At 40.3% G+C, this 20,174-nt stretch overlaps 1 long non-coding RNA gene across 1 annotated transcript in view; it reads right to left on the bottom strand.

Moving 5' to 3' along the window:
• Nucleotides 1-8,405: 8,405 nt before the first annotated feature.
• Nucleotides 8,406-20,174, bottom strand: part of LOC109391801 (uncharacterized) — a 23,399-nt gene continuing 11,630 nt past the window's right edge. The window contains exon 2 of the long non-coding RNA XR_002125936.1: nucleotides 8,406-8,670. This is a non-coding gene — a long non-coding RNA (uncharacterized LOC109391801). The remainder of the gene's footprint in view (nucleotides 8,671-20,174) is intronic.

Below are 20,174 nucleotides of genomic sequence, written 5' to 3'. Positions count from 1 at the left end.
CCTGGCTCAGGCTCTCACTGCCACTTACCTGGTCTGTTGCAGTAACCTCTTAACTGACCCTCTGTCTCTAGTCTCTTCCCTTCAGCATTTACTTCTACTTACCACTGCCAAGGTAATCCTCATGAACCATAGGACTGGTTTTGCCATTTATCAATTCAAAAACAGTCTGACAACTTTCTCAGCTTTGTGGTTTTTTATTCCCATACACTACCCAAAGTGCACTATTGGTCATTTCCCAAATATTTTCACTGTGTTCCTGTCCTTATCATATCTTCAACCACTTGCCTTTTGCCTGGCCATCTCTGCTTTCTTTCCCTGAATCTTGGCTCACTCCTCTTTTTCAAATTCTCCCTGTTATCCTGAAAGACTTAGTTTAAATGCTGCTTTTTCCTCCATGAAGCTCTTATCTGGTTTCTACTGGCAGTAAAAATGACCATTAATTCCTATAAAGGACCGTAGAGCACACATTCTTTATAATGCTTATATGGTCTGTGATATTGTGAGATTTGTGTGCCATATCTTCCAAGTTAGATTGTCAGTTTCTTGAGGCAGGGACTAGGTCATGTTCATCTTTGTATCTCTAGAAGTATCTAGCGTGACATATCTCAGCAATATCGTAGTCACAGTTTTTATTTAAACCAACCACCTCACTTCACAAGTGAGGAAACAGTCTTTGAGAGGTGAGAGGATTCTCTCAGGAACTTTCACTAATAGCTGGAGCTAGAGAAAGGAGCCTGTCTTGTAGCCCAAGGTGTACGACTGCCACACTTGGTTTTGTGGGGCTCTCAAGCCCAGTGTTGCTGGTGACTATTATCTTTCCAAGCTAAAATGAAAGGGTAGAATAAGCAAAGATAAACCTCGTAAAAATCTTCCCTTGAAAAGACCTCAATAGGGACTTTGGACAGTGGGGTTACTATAAAGGTAAAGAATTACTTATAGGGCCAGCTGAGTGGCTCAATTGCTTAAGAGCTCACTCAAGAGTTTGAACTCTGAGCAACAGTGGTTCGATTCCTGGCCCAAGCTGAGCAGCCGCTGAGCTGCCAACTGGTGGCAGGATGGCTCAGCTTAAAAAAAAAAAAGAATTACTTATATTTTCTAAAGGCTCGATAAACTTTAAGCCTTTAACATCTGCTTCAAATAACTGAGTATAAATTAAAGTTGTTTCAGAAATGATAATGTAGATGACCACAATGGACTTTCTTTTGATTCAATCAATGACTAAAAGCCCAGGGCAGAGATTTGACCCCAGAGTAGAATGATGCTCAGGAAGCAGATCACCCCAAATTACCCTTGCCCTTTTGCTATTGTAATTGGAGGTTTAGAGGAATCGTATCTATTCTGAGCTGTGGGGCTCTTAAGTGGACCTCATCTCACAAGATCAGCTCATCCAGCCAAGAGTAGGTGGGAAGGGATCTACATATTTGGAGATGAGGAATAGCCCTTCCTTTGTTTCGGTCACCTGAGTTTGAACCTCTGGTAGGAGCCTCCATTGCCCATCCCTTTCCTGAGTCATCAGATCAATCATCTGTTTTCTTTCACTCCTTGGCCCTTTCTTTGGGATTGAGTCTAACCCCTTATCTTAGGTGCTTGGAGAGAACATGGCTTGGTGGCCCACGTGTTTTTGTTCTTTGAGGTGAATGATGAGGTGGGGCTGCGAGAAGCTTGAAAGCAAATGTCTTCAGGAGGAGTCAAGGCAACCTGGATCTTCTTAGTTTCAGGCCCCAAGAGATATTTATTGGCAACCCAAGTTGCCAGTAATTTGGGGTAGAGGACTGCTATGTTTTAGTAGAGGATGCAAGAGCAAATTTTCTGAAGTTCTTTCCAATTTTGATAACATTATGAATGAAAGCTTTCTGCTTGTCTTTGTAATTTTAAGAAGAGCACATGATTTGAAATCAGAAGTGTTGGTTCTAATCTCTCTTCTACCACTGGCCACTGTGTCATTGGGCAATTCACTAATAACTTTGTGGGACCTCAGTTTCTCCCCATCTACTTACTAAAGGGATAATAATTTTCATCCCAGGAATTATGTGCATGCAACAGAGGTACCTTTGAGTATTTGGAAAGGATGGCCATCAAAGTTGAATGTATATTGATTATAATTTGCTTTCTCATTTTCTGTGGACTTCAGAGCATATAGGCATTTTACAGACAGCTTCTCCCTCTTAATAGTTGTCAGAAAAGGGAATTGACCAAACTATAAAGTCTGGCTGTCAAGTATCTGGGGATGCTGAAGGTAGCAAGGCTTGCTTCCCTCTTCTCAGTTTCTTAAGAGTCAGTTGTTTCTTTAATACAAGTGGAGGAGTGTCTATAGGTTTGTATCATCCTCATCAGAAAAAAAATGATGTCCTTTGAAAATCATCTAAATGCTAAACAGCAGTAATGAGGAACCCTGATCAGCCTCCCTTTCGGGATGGGTTTATTAGTGTGAGGCCTTCTCAGGTCATAAGGATGAGAAAGCTGCTCAGGAAACAACACTTGGTTTAGCTTAAGTTGGTGTCCAGGAACCTAGAGGCTGCTCTGTCTTCTTACCTCCATTCAAGAGAAATGAAATGAAAGAGTGTTTGAGTTGAATTCTGAACTAGAAAAAGGAAGAAGAGTAGCTTCATACCGGTAAGTAGAGAATATTGTCCTAGTCCTCCAAGTTTTGAGCAATAAAACTTTGTCTTTATTGAGCCATATCTAAAAATGTGCATTTTCCAACATGTATTTTTAGGACATACTCTTGGACAGCTTGGTGTCCTCACTGTTGGATGAGGAAAAACATGGGGAGATTTTTTAGTCCCAGGCATTCCTTAAAATGTCTTATTTTTCAGCATTTACCTCAAGGCACTAGTACGTTGTGATCAAAGCAGCCACTTTAGAAATTGTAGAAGACATGACAGAAGGTCAGGCCTCTCATCTCAAATGCGTGGCTTCTCTTTGTGTAAGTGATTAGACCGAGATAGTTGATTACCATTCCTCCCCCTCCGACCCCAAAAAAGATTAAGTCCTCTCATTTTTTGTTTCGTTTTCATTTCTTTTTTTAGTTTTTGTTTGCTTTCTTTACTCTCACTTTTTGAATAAGTGCTATGGTAGGTAGAATTTTTTTAGTGACCCTCTAAAATGTCTTGATCTAATTCCCAGAACCTGTGAATTTGATGGGATATTGCACTCATGGTTGTGCTGTATCATGTGGCGCAGTTAACTAAGAGGGAGATTATCTGTGTGGGCCCTGATTTAATCACATGAGCCCTTAAAAGTAAAGAGCTTTCTCTGGTGGCAGGAGAAATCGGAGAGAATTGAAGGAATGATTTGATGCACCATTGCTGGCTTTAAAGATGGAGGGAACCATATGCAAGGACTGCAAAGTGGCCAATAAGAGCTGAAATTGACCACTTAAACAGCCAGCAAGGAAATGGGGCCCTCAGTCCTACAACTTCAAGGAACAGAATTCTGCCAACAACCTAAATGAGCTTGGAAGTAGATTCTTCCTCAGAACCTCTAGATAAGAGCCCAGCTCAGTCAACACCTTGACTTTGTTGCTTTGTGAGACCCTAAGCAGAGAACCCAGTCAAGCCTGCCTGGATTTATGATCTACAGAACAGTAAGGTAATAAGTGGATGTTGTTTTAAACCACTAAGTTTGTGGTTATTTGTTATATAGCAGTAGAAAGCTAATATAAGTACAATCTTTCAATCTACTAAAGGAATGAGGTTTCATCTAAATCTTGCATTGAAAGGAAACTCCAAAAGTTGCCTTCTCTGACCCTCTTCCTCCTAACTTCATTAAATCTAGCTCAGAAAGGCTAAACACAAAAAGACCTCTAAACAAAAATTGTATGCCATGCTCTTTTACTGTAACTATTTCATTTGTGTAAAGTAGATGTTTTTTTTTGTTTTAACAGATGAGAAGCAGACTCAGATTCAAGAACTATGACTTAGTCCTCAAGGTTTTCTAGGTATGAAGTGATAAAACAATAGAAACTGATTACCAAAGCTCCTTGCATTATATAATACCATACCACAGGGTATGGGGACCAGGACATCATTGGAGGAGAGGGAAAGACAAATCTGGACAGGTTTTTAGATTTCTCAGTGAAGGCGATGGATCTGTTTCTTATAATTACCATCCCTGTTGTTATCTTGCAGATAGGTGGTCTTCTGTCTACCCCTGGCTTCATTTTACCCCACTGCTCTTTTCCTGGGTTTCTGGGCAGGTTCAGTTTAATTGGCTCAGCTCTGTCTCCAAGATGGGTATTTTTAACCATTGTGGATTAGAGCCTTCCAGGAACTGTGAAGCTGCTTTTACAGAAACGAACTCTGCAGATCTTACTGGGGGTGAGGGGTGGGGGGTTATGTGTATGTGTAGCGATGGTGTCTGAGCCTAAACAGACTTGCATCTCCTTTGTACCCCATAAGTCCTTTCCATCCATGTCTTCCAACAGCTGAAACAGGGACTTCTTAAGTTTCCAAAACATAGCCGCGAAGGGTTACAAACAGCTAGCCCATAACTCCCTTAGCAACAGGAGAATAATCAGTGGGGACTTAGCTCAGGGAAAATGTCTGCAGTGCAAAATACCCATAAAATTTTCAGAAAGCAGCTTGGCCCTGTGGAGCTGACCAGATTGAAAGTCCCAGAATCTTGGGTTCAAGTCACTTTTGATGAACTCTTCTTGTTCTTTAAGTTCCTTACCGTGTGTGAAATGGGCACATTTCCTTGAGATGTGCCTCTTGAAAATATAGAAGTAAGTGAAATTAGATTTTTAAACTTCTTGTTGGAGACCTAGATCTTGTAAATTGTCTCTATCTCTGCTGTTCTTAGTTACCAATTTACCAGGGGTAACTTAACACTAGGATTCTCTGCCAGTGCTAAAATTAGACTGCACCACTCTGGGGCTTCCTTTTCTCCTTGCTTTTGTTTTTGGAGCTTGAGGGAAACGTGCCGCTGGAGTTAGTAAACTAAAAAGTAAAGAAGAACTCTCACTAGAAAATGCTATTTTCATCCGATCCACTTTGTCATCCTTTTAAAGAAGGAACCCAAATCTGCCCCGGATTTTGATTAGTTGATTCACTCATAGATCTCAACCTGGGAAAGCCTAGGAATCCCTTGGGAATGAGAGAGGGCGGAATAAACAAAATTGGAATGGAGACAAGCTAGGCCCCTGATCTCTCCAGCCAGTCTCCCTTTCCTAGCCAAACAGGCTTTCTGCCACTAAAACTTTGAGGTTCTCTGTCACTTCAAAAAAGGGCCTGGAGTTACTCCTAAGTGTGCTGACATCTTTTCTGAGGGTGGGAGGTTCAGGTACTGGGCAGTTTTCCTGACTAGGGGTCTGGGGAAAAGGAACAGGCAAGGAGGGAGTCAATCTTTTCCAGCTGTAACATAGAGAGAAAGGAACAAATTCTTCACCAGGGAAGATTGTGTAAACAGTGCCTTTGGCTGGAGCCATAGAGTTGGGGAAGCAAAGAAAGGGATCTTTGTTCTCCCCTACCCCAGCCAGAGCACAATCGTAGAGCTGGGATTGTTTGTTTTGGCAAGGGACTCCCTGCCTGAAAGGACTAGGCGTTCCAGAGACTGGTGAGGCCTCTGTTGGGTTTCCCTTATGGAGCTGAGGAGAGGACGACCCCCAGCCTAAACCTTTTTACCTAAGGAAGTGAGCTGGGAAGTCTGGAGGCCTAAGGCATCTGGCCCATTCTTCTCTAGCTTTGTTCACCTCCTTCCCTTCCCACCTTTACCCCACCACAGGATGTTAGTTAGCCTCAGTCTTCCTGCCTTTAAGGGTACTTTTGGTTCTTGTACTAGTGTTCTATCCTACAAGGAGCTACATTTTCACAGGGAGCAAGACAATCCTGGGGCTCCACAATCCAACAGGAAAAAGGGGTCATCTCCATCCTATTACTTTTAGGTTCCATTGCACATGACCCTGACAATTGCAGTCAGTCTTTCCAAAAATCTTTAGAAATATCCCATTTTCCGTGGGTAGCATCAGTGTTCCACAAATATAAAATGTTTAGGGCAGGCTGAGTGGTGCGTTGGTTAGGAGTTGGCTTGGGACACTGGCTCTGAACAGCAGGGCCCCAGTTCGGATCCCACATGAGAGCCAGTGATGCTGCGCCCTCTACAGCTAAGATGGTGAACAACAGCTCAACCTGGAGCTGGGCTGCCGTGAGTCACCCACAACAGTGTACACTGCAGTGGGGCTGGCTGGCAGCGGACGTGAGCAGCTGTCCAATGGCTGGTGAGCGACTGCCTCACCCGGGAATAGCGCTATGATAATACCAACATGGGCCAGTGAAGCGACGTCCTCCACAACTAGACTGAAGAACAAAAGGACAGCAACTTGTCTGTTCCCCTTCCCCGATTCCCCAGCGCTGTTTCCCTCTCCCAATTCCCCAATAAAATCTTTTTTAAAAAAAAGTTTATGTAGTGACTCCCTATGCCAGGTGTTTTGCAAGTGCCATTTCATTTTAATTCTTGTGACTACCCTATTAGGTAGATACAATTACCTTTATTTTACAGATTATGACACTAGGCATTAGCAAGGTAGAATAATTTGTCCAAGATCTCAGAGATGGTATATTAGTTTGCTTGGGCTCCCATAACAAAGTATCACAAACTGAGTGGATCAGAAATTTATTATCTCACAGTTTTGGAGGCTAGAAGTCTGGGAGATCAAGGTGTCGGCAGAGTTGGTTTCTTCTGAGGGCTGTGAGGCAGAACCTGTACTATACCTTGCCCCTAGCTTCTAGTGGTTTGCTGGTAATCTTTGACATTCCTTGACTTATAGATATATGCTTTCGTATTCAAATGGCATCATTGCTGTGTGCATGTCGGTGACCAAATTTCCCCTTTTATAAGGATACCAGTCATACCAATATGACCTGAACTAATCTCATCTGCAATGACTCTATTTCCAAATAAGGTCACATCTGAGGTACTGGAAGTTAGGACTTCAACATAGGAATTTTGGTGGGGGGGGCACAATTCAATCCATAATAGATGATAACTTGCATTGTGAAGATTTAAACTTGGGCCTATCTAACTCCAAAGCCATTTATGTTCTTTCTACTATACTATAACTTAGGATGGTTTGACTTGCAATTTTTCGGCTTTACAATGGTGCAAAAGTGATGCACATTAAGTAGAAACTGTATTTGCATTTTCAACTTTTCCTGGGCTAGTGATATGTGGTACAACACTTGTGATGGTAAGCATTGACAGCCGCAGCTCCGGATCAGCCACGTTACTGGGTAAACAACAGATACTGTACAGTGTCCTGTGTTGTCAGCATTCTTTGGATATTGTGTTTTTGAATCCCATCATGTCTACAAAACACCCATCTGTGTCTCTTTCTTCTGGTGAGAAGAGAAAGGCAATTACTCTTGAGATGAAACTCAAGATAATTACCCAGCTTGAAGGTGGCAAGCCATAATTATATAAATGACATGAGATAGTCAGCACTTTATTATAAAATAAGCTTTGTGTTAGATTTTGCACAACTGTAGGCTAATGTAAGGGTTCTGAGTATGTTTACGGTAGGGTAGGCTGAGCTATGATGTTCAGTAGGTTAGGTGTATTAAATGCAGTTTTGACTGAGGATATTTTGAACTTACAATGAGTTCATTGGGACATAACCCCATTGTAAGTCAAGAAGCATCTGTACTATGCTGCCTCCTAAAAATCAGAAAGTTATTCAGAATATCTCCTGGTTTCCAATATCTCCCAACCTTAAACCGAATTCTATATTGCAGCTGTTAGTTGTCTTTCTAAAAATGTGAATTTGACCAATCATTCTCCTACTTAAAATCTTTTAGTGGCCTCCAGTGGCTAACTGGATTAAAGTCCAGAGACTTGATGATAAACAGGGCCTTTCTTTCATGGCTTTTTTCAGCCTACTTTCTCACCACTCTCCTCCCATTAATCACCATAAACTCTAACCATACTGACCTATTGGCAGTATGGTCCCATTATGCTTATACACCCCTTCAGGCCTTGCCTCCATCCATCATGTCTCCCAATATGTTCCTTTTACAGTTATCTTCATTTCAACTAGTCAAACAAAAATACCTCTAGGATCGTCCTTGATTCCTCTTCTTCCTTCTCTCTATACATCCATCTCCACTGTTACCACCCTTGTCTAAGCCACCATCATCTCTCACCTGTACTACTGAAATCGCTTCCTAACTGGTCTCCCTGCCTCCATTCTTGACCACTCCATAGTGAAGTGATTATTTAAAGCAAAACTTTTGATTGTTATTCTTCTGAATAAAACCAATGGCTCACCATTGGACTTTTTAGAGTTAAATCTGAAGGTCTCACAATGCCTATGAGTCTTTACACAATCCACTTCTTCAACTTTAAATCACACCCCCATCTCTCAGTGTATTAGCTATCTATAATTGTGTAACAAATTACCCCAGACTTAGTGGCTTAAAACAACAAATATTTATTATCTCACAGTTTCTGTGGGTTGGGAATTAGAGACTGGCTTAAGCTAGTTAGTTTTGGCGCAGGATTTCTCATGAGGTTGCAGACATGTCAGCCAGAGATGCAGCCCCAGTTGACTCAAGGATTGGGGCTCAAGGATCCAATTCCAAGATGTTTCATTCCCGTGGTGTTGACAAGAGGTTGTCAGTTCCTTATCACATGGGCCTCTCCATAAGGCTGATAAGTATTCTCACAGTCTGGTACCTGGTTTCCCCCAGAGTGAGTGATACAAGAGAGAACAAGAAGAAAGTTGCAGTGCTTTTTATGACATTCTCAGAAGTCACACACCATCACTCCTGCCGTATTCTGTTTTTTAGAAGTGTGTCACTAAGTCAGCACAGCCCACATGCAAGGGGAACAGAATTAGGCTCCACCTTTGAAGTAAGGAGTGCCAAACATTTATGGACACATTTTAAAACCACACTTGTTACCAGTGTGGTTCTTTTTTTAAATTCAGGTTCATTGAGGAATAATCTACATACAGTAAAATTCAGCATTTTAAAATGTACATGTGTTGACTTTGGAGATGTGTACAATGATGTAACCATCACAATTGAGAGATAGGACATTTCTATCACCCCAACAAATTGTCATGTGCCCCTTTGTAGTCAGTCCTTTCCACCACTACCACCACCACAGCCTCAAGCAACCACTGACTTGATTCCTGTCCCTATAGTTTTGTCTTTTCCAGAATGTCATTAAGTAGTATACAGTTATGAAGAGTTTTGTGTTTGACTTCTTTCACTTTGCATAATGCTTTTGAGATTCATCCATGTTGTTGCATGTATTATTCTTTTATATTTCTGAGTTGTATTTAATGTATAAATGTGCTATAATTTGTACATCTATTCACCTATTGATACACCTTTAGGGAGTTTCCAGTTTGGGGTTATTACAATAAAGCTGCTATGAACATACATGTACAGGTATTTGCGTGGGCATATGTTTTTATTTCTCTTGGGTAAATACCCAGGAGTGGGCTCTCTGGGTTATGTGTTAAGTGTATGTGTAACTTCATAAGGAACCACCAAATTGTTTTCCAAAGGAGGTATATCATTTTGCACTCCCACCAGCAGTGTAAGAGAATTCCAGTTGCTCCTCATCCTTCCGAGCATTTTGTATTATCTGTATTTTTTCTTTTTTGTTGTTGTTTTTTGTATTGTCTGTATTTTTAATTTTAGTCATTCTAATGGGTGTGTGGTAATATGGCATTGTGGTTTAATTTGCATTTCCATAAGGACTAATGATGTTCAGCATCTCTTTATATATATATATACACATATATATATACACATATATACACATATACACATATATATTTAATATATATAATAAATATATATTTAATATATATTTAATATATATTTTATTTATATATATTTATATATAAATATATATATTTAATATATATATTTAATAAATATATACACATATATATTTAAGATTTTTATTGGGCAATTGGGGGATGGAAACAGACAAGTTGCTGTCCTTTTGTTCTTCAGTCTAGTTGTGGAGGACGCTGCTTCACTGGCCCAAGTTGGCACCATCATTGCGCTTTTCATGGGTGAGGCAGATCAGTCGCTGGCTTCTGGGTGGCCGCTCACTGCGGCTGCTGGCTGCTCACGGTGGCTGCTGGCTACACACGGTAGCCCATGGCAACCCACCTGCCTTCCCCGGGGACTCATGGCAGCCCAGCTCCAGGTTGAGCTGTTGTTCAGCATCACTGGCCCTCATATATGGGATCCGAACTGGGGCCCTCTGGTGTCCCAAGCCAGCTCTTAACCAACGTGCCACTCGGCCGGCTCTCTTTATATATTTGTCATCAGTATTTTTTAGTTGGTGAAGTGCCTGTTCAAATGTTTTGCCCATTTTAAAAATTAGATTATTTGTTTTCTTATCATTGAATTGTGAGAGTTCTTTTTGTATTCCCAATACCAGTCCTTTATTAGATATGTGTTTTACATATATTTTCTTCCAGTCTGTGGCTATGTTTTCATTTTTTAAAACAGGATCATTTGAAGAACAGAGTTATTAATTTTGATGAAGTCCAAATTTATCATTTTTTTATGGTTTGTGTTTTTGTAGCCTAGCTAAGAAACCTCTGCTTAACCCAAGATTATGAAGACTTTCAGTTATGTTTTCTTGTTTAGGTTTCATATTTAGTTCTATCATCCATTTTAAGTGGACTCCTTTATGTGGTATAAGATTTGAGTTGTGGTTCTTTTTTTTACATACAGATGTCTAATTGTTTCAGCACTATTTTTTAAAAAGACTATCATTTTTCCATTGAATTAACCTTCTTGAAATTCATCAATCATATGAAGAGTATTTCTGGATTCTTTATTTTCTTGCATTGATGGGAATATCCTTACGCCAAAAACACACTGTCCTTATTTCTGTAACTCTATAGTTAGGTCTTAAAATTGGATTGTGTGAGTCCTCCAACTTTGCTTTCTTTTTCAAAACTGTTTTGGCAATTCTAGGCCCTTTGCTACCAGGAGTTCTTGCATTTAAGTGCTCTCCCCTGTCCCCAGCCTTCTCATGTCTGACTCCTTCTTGTCATTCAAGCCTCACCTCAAATGTTTCCTCCTCAGAAAGGCCTCTTACCATTCATTTAAGAATAGACACACACTCCTACACTTGTGTGATACTCTCATCACATTGCCCTATCTAGTACTCCCACTACTAGAATGTAAGCTCTGTGAAGGCCCAGTCTTGCCTGACTTGTTTATTACTGTATCTCCAGCATCCATAGTAGTACCTGACATAATGTAGACCCTTGATAAATTCAGTGAAGGAATTAAGGCCTTGAATATGTTGCTTTTTCAAACTGAATAATTCTCTACCTTCCAAATCTCATATTTATCCACTAAAGCTGCTCAGTCAAAAGCCTGCTTATCGGGGCCGGCCGAGTGGCACGATGGTTAAGAACTCGCTTGGGATGCCAGAGGGCCCCGGTTCGGATCCCACATATGAGGGCCAGTGACACTGCCCTCTACAGCTAAGATGCTGAACAACAGCTCAACCTGGAGCTGGGCTGCTGTGAGTCGCCGGCGACGGCGTGGGCTGCAGTCCCTGTGGCAGTGGATTGCCATGGGCTACCGTGTGTGGCCAGCAGCCAGCGTGAGCGGCCAGCAGCCGCAGTGAGCGGCCGTCCAGAAGCCGGCAACTGATCTGCCTCGCCAGAGAAGAGCGCAATGATGGTGCCAACTTGGGCCAGTGAAGCAACATCCTCCACAACTAGATTGAAGAACAAAACGACAGCAACTTGTCTGTTCCCCTTTCCCCAATTCCCCAGCACTGTTCCCATCCCCCCAATTCCCCAATAAAAATCTAAAAAAAAAAAAAGCCTGCTTATCAAATCCCTTTAGAGTCTGTTGTTTCTTTCTCTATGTGGCTGTACATACATTTATTACAGCACTTACTATACGTATTGTAATTAATGTATATGTCTGTCTTGGCCACAGGATTGTGAGCTCCTATGACATAGTAGCCACTTAATAAATATTTTTTTAAAAGATTTTTATTGGGGAATTGGGTAGGGGAACAGTGTTGGGGAATTGGGGAAAGGGAACATTGTGTTTTTCCAGGACCCATCAGCTCCAAGTCAAGTTGTTGTCCTTCAATCTTAGTTGTGGAGGGCATAGCTCAGCTCTAAGTCCAGTCGCCACTTTCAATCTAGTTGCGGGGGTGCGTAGCCCACCATCCCATGTGGGAGTCGAACCGGCAACCTTTGCTGCTAAGAGCACGTGCTCTCACCAGCTCAGCGACAGCTCAGCTTGGACGCAGCTCACTGGCCCATGTGGGAATCGAACCATTGACCCTGTTGCTCAGAGCTCACGCTCTTAACCAACTGAGCCACTTGGCTGGCCTCAATAAACAATTTTTAAATGAATGGATTGAATGAAAGAAACGTCCTACATTATGGCTTATGTTATAGTTTGTCTATAAAATGGGGCAACTTGAAAGCAAAAAGAAAAACAAAATACAAAATAAAAGGACCACTTAGAGGACCACTCTTAATATCAGATATAAGTAAGAAAAACTAACATTTACCAAACACTTACTGTGTACCAGACAGGGGTAGACCCAAGTTGGTTAGGGCCTGAATTTTATACAACTTGGAGGTTCTCTTTAAAAACAAGAATAAAAAATTACAAATACAGCGCCTTAGAGTAGTCTATGCAAGTGAGAGCCGTAAAATTTAAGTGTCTTTAGTTTCAAGGCAAATCCACCTGCCAGACACTGTGCTAAGGATATCTATCACTTAATCTGTTTAAAGAACCGTATGAAGTAGAATCTCCATTTTAGAGTTTAAGATGTTGAGGCCCAATGAGGCTGAAGGAGTAATGCTGAGTCTCTGGTAGGACTCTTGGACACAGCTATTCTGTTTCCTAAATCTGTGTAGCTAATAACCTCACACATGGCTCCTTTCTTTGTAGCTATGTGAACCATTCAAAATATTATTGCTGGGTTGGCCGAGTGGCACGTTGGTTAAGAGTTGGCTTGAGACTTCAACTCTGAGCAGCAGGACCCCAGTTTGGATCCCACATGAGGCCAGTGACGCTGCGCCCTCTACAGCTAAGATGGTGAACAACAGCTCAACCTGGAACTGGGCTGCTGTGAGTTGCCAGCAATGGCATAGGCTGCAGTGGGGCTGGCTGGCAGCGGGCGTGAGCTTTTGTGAGCTGCCATGAGTGGCCGTCCAATGGCCGGCGAGCGACAGCATCACCGGGAAAAGCACAATGATAATACCAACATGGGCCAGTGAAGCAACGTCCTCCACAACTAAACTGAAGAACAAAAGGACAGCAACTTGTCTGTTCCCCTTCTCCGATTCCCCAATGCTGTTCCCCTCCCCCAATTCCCCAATTTAAAAAAAATTTAAAAAAAAAAAATATATATATATATATATTATTGTGGACACAAGTTAACCACATCCAGTCTAATAATGAAATCTGATTTTTTTCCTGCCCACAAGTAAAAGAGTAGCCAACAATACTCCTGTGAATGACAATCAGGAATCAAAATGATTGGAGCATTTTTTTTTCTTAATTAAAAAATAATTATGAGCTTACCTGTCTTCCTCCTTCCTTCCTGAATAATTCAATCTAAAAGCCATTAGTTGGGGAATGAAGGAGTCCAGATAGATAAGCAGCAACAGTGGCCCATTGTGGGGTGTTGGAGCCTGAGGAGGGTAAAGAAGGTTCTGAATCTACGTGGGGGCACTACTATGGGAGCCTGGCATGGGGTGTTGGAGCTCAAACAGGCATCCATGGTTGCGGGGAGGGATGGGCAGCAACAGAAGACTGGTTATATATAAGGGAGATTAATCAGATAAATAAATATACTGAGGATAAAGAGAGCCAGGTTTCTTATGCCAAACAAGAATCTCAAGTGTGGAAAAGGAGAAAATCAAAATGAATCCTGTAATGTTAAGGTATAATTGGAAGTATTAGGGTGAAATATATACAAGGTGATGTGTGTGTGTGTGTATATATATATATATATTTGCCCCCTAATTCTATTCACTGAGAGGGCCTGGGAGCAGTGACACCCCATAAAGTGGATCACATCTGGTATTGGTTTCTAAATACAATTCTCCACTGAAAAGTACCATTGCTCCGTGGAGAAAGGGCTGATTCGAGGTTTTGGGAGGAAAATTACAACATGAGCCTGAAATATCTGGTTGTGCCAGGAAAGTGTGGAATGCTCAAATAATAATGGGGACATGTCAAAAGGATACAAGAGCCAGCTTGAAGGGGCTCCCACTGGCCAAATCTGGGAAAATTTGAACATCAAACTAAATAACAGTAAAATATTAGACTCCACTGAATAAAACAGAAATCTATGAATAATTCTGACAGTAATAAATTAATTAGTAAATGGAAAGAAGAAAAAGCTTTTCTCAGTAAAACAACAACTAATAAATGTAGAAGGAATGATGGAATTAGAAAATGCCATTTATAATGTATAGGCTGATAGAATGCAATTAAAACATCACATTCCTGACAAAAATGCATAACCTGAATCTATCTAATCATGAGGAAATATCAGACATACCCAACTAAGGAAAATTCTACAAAGTAACACCTATAATCTTGAAAAGTGTCAGTCATGAAAGTCAAGAAAAGACCAAGAAACTTCCATATTGAAGGAGAGTCAAATAATATGACAACTAAATATAACATGTGACTCTAGGCTAGATCCTTGTGCTCTAAAGGATATTTTTGGGACAAGTGGCAAAACTTAAACAGGGTCTATGGATTGTATGTAGTAATATATCAAACACTAATTTGCTGATTCTGATAGCTCTATTGTGGTTATCTAGGAGAATTCCCTACTTGGTAGGAATTATACACTACTTATTCAGAGCTGAGGAGACATTGTGTCATCCACTTACTCAAATGGTTCAAGGGAGGGGAAAAGTTATTTGTACTATTCTCGCACCTTTAAGTTGACACGAATTAAATTTTTGAAAATATGAATCATTTGAAGCATGTAGAAATATATTTAGAATTATAGAGATGTCTGCTCTCACCACTTACATGCAACATTGTATTCAAGATTCTAGTTGGTGCAATAAAGAAAGAAAAAAATTAAAAGCATACATTTTAGAAACTAAGAGGTAAAACTGCTTTTTTCATAGATAACATGACTGTTTATACAGAAAATCCTATAGAAGCTACCAAAAAACCCACTAGAACTAATAAGTGAATTTAGCAAGTTTACAGGATACAAGACTAACATGCAAAAATCAATTATATATATATATATATATATATATATATATATATATATATATATGTTAGCAAAAATAATCAGGTATTGCCACTTAGCAGATTCTGTGACTGAGTCTTCAAAAGGCCATTGCACTGTTCTACCAAACTAGCTGCTTCAGGATGGTGGGGAACATAAGACCACTGAATTCTATGAGCATAGGCCCATTGTTACACTTCTTTTGCTGTGAAGTGAGTTCCTTGATTAGAAGCAATGCTGTGTGGAATACCAAGATGGTGGGTAAGGCATTCTATAAGTCCATTGATGGTAGTTTTAGCAGAAGTACCACGTACAGAGAAGGAAAATCTGTATCCAGAGTAAGTGTCTGTTCCAGTAAGAACAAAATGCTGCTCCTCCCATGATGGAAGTAGTCCAATGTAATCAACCTGCCACCAGTTGCTGGTGATCACCCCAGGGAATGGTGCTATATTGGGCACTCAGCAGGGGCCATAGCCACGTTGACTTTGGCGATTGGAAATCCAAGTTGCTGAACATCCCTGCACCATGGCCACTTTGCTCACGTGCCCATTGGGCGATGACAGGAGTGGCTACGGAAAGGGGCTGACTAGTATCCAGAGAATGGGTCATCCCATCCACTTTATTAAAATCCTCCTCTGCTGAGGTCATCCTTTGGTCAACATTCATAAGGTACACAGATATCTTCATGTTTTTTGCGTATTCAGAGAGGTCTATGTACATACTCTTCCCCCCAAATCCTTGCCATCAATTTTCCACTCATGTACCTTCCATGTCCCTGCCCATCCAGCCAAACTGTTGACCTTAAACAAATGGACAGCCAGATATTTCTCCAACAAAATGGGTTTATTTAGAAACAACAAAGAATTGCAATTCGGGTCATACGATCTAATAGCAAACCATATGCAAGTGCAGAGAAACAGAGAGGAACGCTCTTTTATGGACTTGGGAGGGGCTGTTGTAGAAGAATCCGTTGGAGAAAACTTAATCTCACCCAGAAACACCCTCACAGACACACCCAGAATAATGATTAATCAAATATCTGGGTACCTTGTGTTCCAGTCAAGTTGACATATAAAATTAATGGACAAAAATCAACCAATTGTATTTCATCAAAATTAAAACCTTCTGTTCTTCAAAAGACACTGTTAAGAAAATAAAAAGGCAGGCCACAAACTAGAAGGGAAATATTTGCCAAACACATATCTGACAAAAGATTTGTCTGTAGACTATTGTAAATAACGCTTACAACTCAATAACAAGAAGACAAACAACCCAATTTTTAAAAACTGGCAAAAGATTTGAACAGACAATTCATCAAGAAGATATGTGGATGGCAAATGAACTCTTAAACAGATGATGAACATCATTAGTCATTAGAGAAATGCAAATGAAAACCACACACCTATCAGAGCCAGTGGAACTCTCATAAGCTCCTGGTGGGAATGCAAAATGATATGTTCACTTTGGGAAACAGTTTGGCAGTTTCTTAAAAAAATAAATACACTAGTTTCTCCCCACCCCCATTATGCACAGGGAATATATCCCAAGACCCCCAGTGAGTACCTAAAACCGTGGCTAGTACCAAACACTATATATAGGGACTAAATGACTAATAGGCAGGTAGCATATACAGCATGGATATGCTGGACAAAGGGATAGCTCACATCTTCCTGGGTGGGATGAAGTGGGACCTTGTGAGATTTCATTATACTACTCAGAATGGGCACAATTTAAAACATGAATTGCTTATTTCTGGAATTTTCCATTTAATATTTTTGGACCTCAGGTAACTGAAACCACAGAAAGTGAAACCGTGGATAAGGGGGTCTACTAGACACATCGAACATATAATTCCACAATTCTACTCCTAGGTATTTCCCAAAGAAAACGAAAGCATAAGTTCATAGAAAGACTTGTACACAAACCATGGTATAGCCAAACACTGGAATGCCACTCAGTAATAATAAAAAGGAATGAACTCCTGATACATGTACCAGTATGGATGAATCTCAAAATAATCATGCTGAGTGAAAGAAGCCAGATTAAAAATAAAGCACATACTGTATCATTTCATTTATATAAAATTCTAGGAAATGAAGACTACTAACCTATAGTAATAGAAAAAAAGATCAATGGTGGTACAGGGACAGGTTGGGGAAGGGGGTGGGCAGGAAGGATAGATTACAAAGGGACAGGAGGAAACTTTTGGGGGTGATGTATATGTTTATTATCTTCATTGTGGTGGTGGTTCCAAGGGTGTATACATATGTAAAAATCTGTCAAACTGTACATTTTAAATATGTGTAGTTTATTTTATGTTAATTATACCTCCATAGAGCTATAAAAAACAAAAATGTAAACTAATATAAAGTAAAAATATTAATAATCAGCTATTTCAGATACAGACACAACTCTATCTACCAGTCCTTCCCCCTCCTTCTTACACAGACATAACCACATCACTGAAGTTGTTGTGTATCATTTCTGTGTTTTTATACTTTTATAACATATATAGATATTCATAAACTATACTATAAATTATACATAATATTGTTTAGCATATTTTATCATTATAAATAGCACCATACTGTATGTATTCTTTTTCAACTTGCTTTTTTCACTCAAAATTATATTTTTAAGACATTCATAAATGTAAATGTAATTCATTCCTTTTAACTGCTGTCTGGTAGTCCATTTTTGCATTGAAGGAGAGTTTTCAACAAACAGTATTGCAATGAACATTGTGTACATGTCTCCTTGTACACAAGTGTAAATATTTCTCTAGGAAAGACTTCTTCATGAAATTACTAAGTAATAGAGTACAGTTTGGCCTTTATATGCACGGGTTTTGCATCCATAGATGGATTCAGCCAATTGCAGATCAAAATTATTCGGAACAAAAAAAAAATCCCAGAAAGTTCCAAAAAGCAAAACTTGAATTTGCCACATGCCATGCTGAGCATTACACTGAATTTACATGAATAAAGTGATGTGTAGGTATACCCTGCTGTAGCCTATATGCAAACACTATACCATTTTATATAAGGGATTTGAACATCTATATATTTTAGTATCTGCGGGGACCCTGGAACCAATCTCTCTCGGACAAGGAGGCATGACTACATATGTATCTTTTGGCTTTATGAGTTATTGTCAAATTGTTCTCCAAACTAGTTGTTCCTAACATTCCCACTAGCTTTATCCTTGTTACCACTTACTGCACTTAGGTAGTTTTCATCTTCCAAATGGTATGAAATGGAACCTCATTATTTTAATTTTCACTTCCCTAATTACTAGAGAGATTGAGCATCTTTTATATGCTTATTATCCATTTGAGTTTCTTCCTCTATGAATTCTCCTTCTTATCCTTTGCCCAGCCCATTTTTCTATTATGTTGCTTGTGCATTTCTTATTGATTTCAATGAGCTTATATATTCTATATACCAACCCTGTATGTGGGTTGCATATATTTTCTAGTCTGTGACTTGTCTCTCCACTTTGTTTATGGTATCTTTTGATACAGAGAATTTCAGTTTTTTCAGTCTTTTCTTTTATGGGTATGCTTTATTAGAGTTGTTTAGGAATCCTTCCCTATCCTGTTGTCCTAAAAGTATTCTCCCACATACAGACTGTCACCTTGGGAGAGACAGTGATCTTAGATCCAGGGACATGGTAAACCTGAGGCCACTTGTCCTTCCTTCCTCCAAACTCCTACTGGACTTCTGCATGGGCTGAAGACAGAGGGCAAAGGAGTCCACTGATGTTGTCCACATTGGACACTGGGGAAAAGGAGGGAGAGAAGGAGGTGGAGCAAATGAAAGGAACCAGCCATACATTCAGCCAGAATGGACTGAGTGCCAACTATGAGCCAGCTACTGTTCTGGGCACTGAGGATGCAACAACAAACACAGCAGACAAAGTCCCTGACTCTATGAACTTACATTCTAATGGGAGGAGACAGACAATAAATACTAGTAAATATAACATGTCAGGTAGTGATAAGTGCTAGGAAAAAATGAAACAAGGTTAGGATAGAGTGATGGGGTGTGAGGTGTAGAGTGGTCAGAGGAGTATCTTGGGTGGAGGTGTTATTTGAACAATGAATTGAAAGAAGTAAGGGAATGAGTCATGTGTATACCTGGTAGAAAAATGAAACAGGACCGTGCTTGGCAGTCTGAGGAAAGGTGAGGAGGAGGTGTTGGAAAATAGTGAGGGGAGAGGACTTGCTTATATCAGGGTGGTAGCAATGAAGGTAGTGACGAGTGGTGGATATATTTTCAAGATAGAGGATTTGCTGCCTCTACAGGATCTGCTGATGTGGGTTGGAATGTTTGAAAAAGACAGGCATCAAGGATGACCCTAAAGGATTTGGCTGAATTGGAAGGAGTGACATCAGCAAAAATGGTGGCGTAAGACCGCCCCCCCACTCCCCCCTCCATCCCCACCCCATTCACTTCCATAAAAGCAATGAGAACACTGGCAAAATTGTCAGGATCAACTTTTTAAATTATTTGGAAATTAACCAAAGGTTTACAACAATGAAGGAAGTGTTTATGAAAGAAAAATGACTGAACCTCTGTAAGAACAGTGAATTATGTGGTATCTTAATTTATTCTGTTCCCATCTTCCCCCTTTCCCCAGCTCCATGATAAGCTTGAAAACCAAAAACCTGCAATCACGGTGAAAACTAGTAGCCTGGCAGCCACTGGAGGGGGCACTATGGGGTTGGAGCGTCTTCAAAGCTCTATTCTCAGAAAACGGTCTTTACTTGACCTGTCTGGTGGTTCCCTAGGAGATCCCATTCAAGGCTATCTTTATTTGACCGGACACAGAGCTTGCCTCAAGCAAGCAGCCTTTTTCCCTGGGGGCATTTGTTTAAAACAAATGAGTAGCAATTTTTCACCATAGTAGCTGCCTGTGGTGGTGGATAACAGTTGGGGTGAAAAATA

Source organism: Hipposideros armiger, unplaced genomic scaffold (assembly GCF_001890085.2).
Source record: "Hipposideros armiger isolate ML-2016 unplaced genomic scaffold, ASM189008v1 scaffold_303, whole genome shotgun sequence".
Lineage (NCBI taxonomy): Eukaryota > Metazoa > Chordata > Mammalia > Chiroptera > Hipposideridae > Hipposideros > Hipposideros armiger.
Note: the sequence above shows the minus strand (reverse complement) of the source record. Positions and strands in the feature narration are given on the sequence as shown.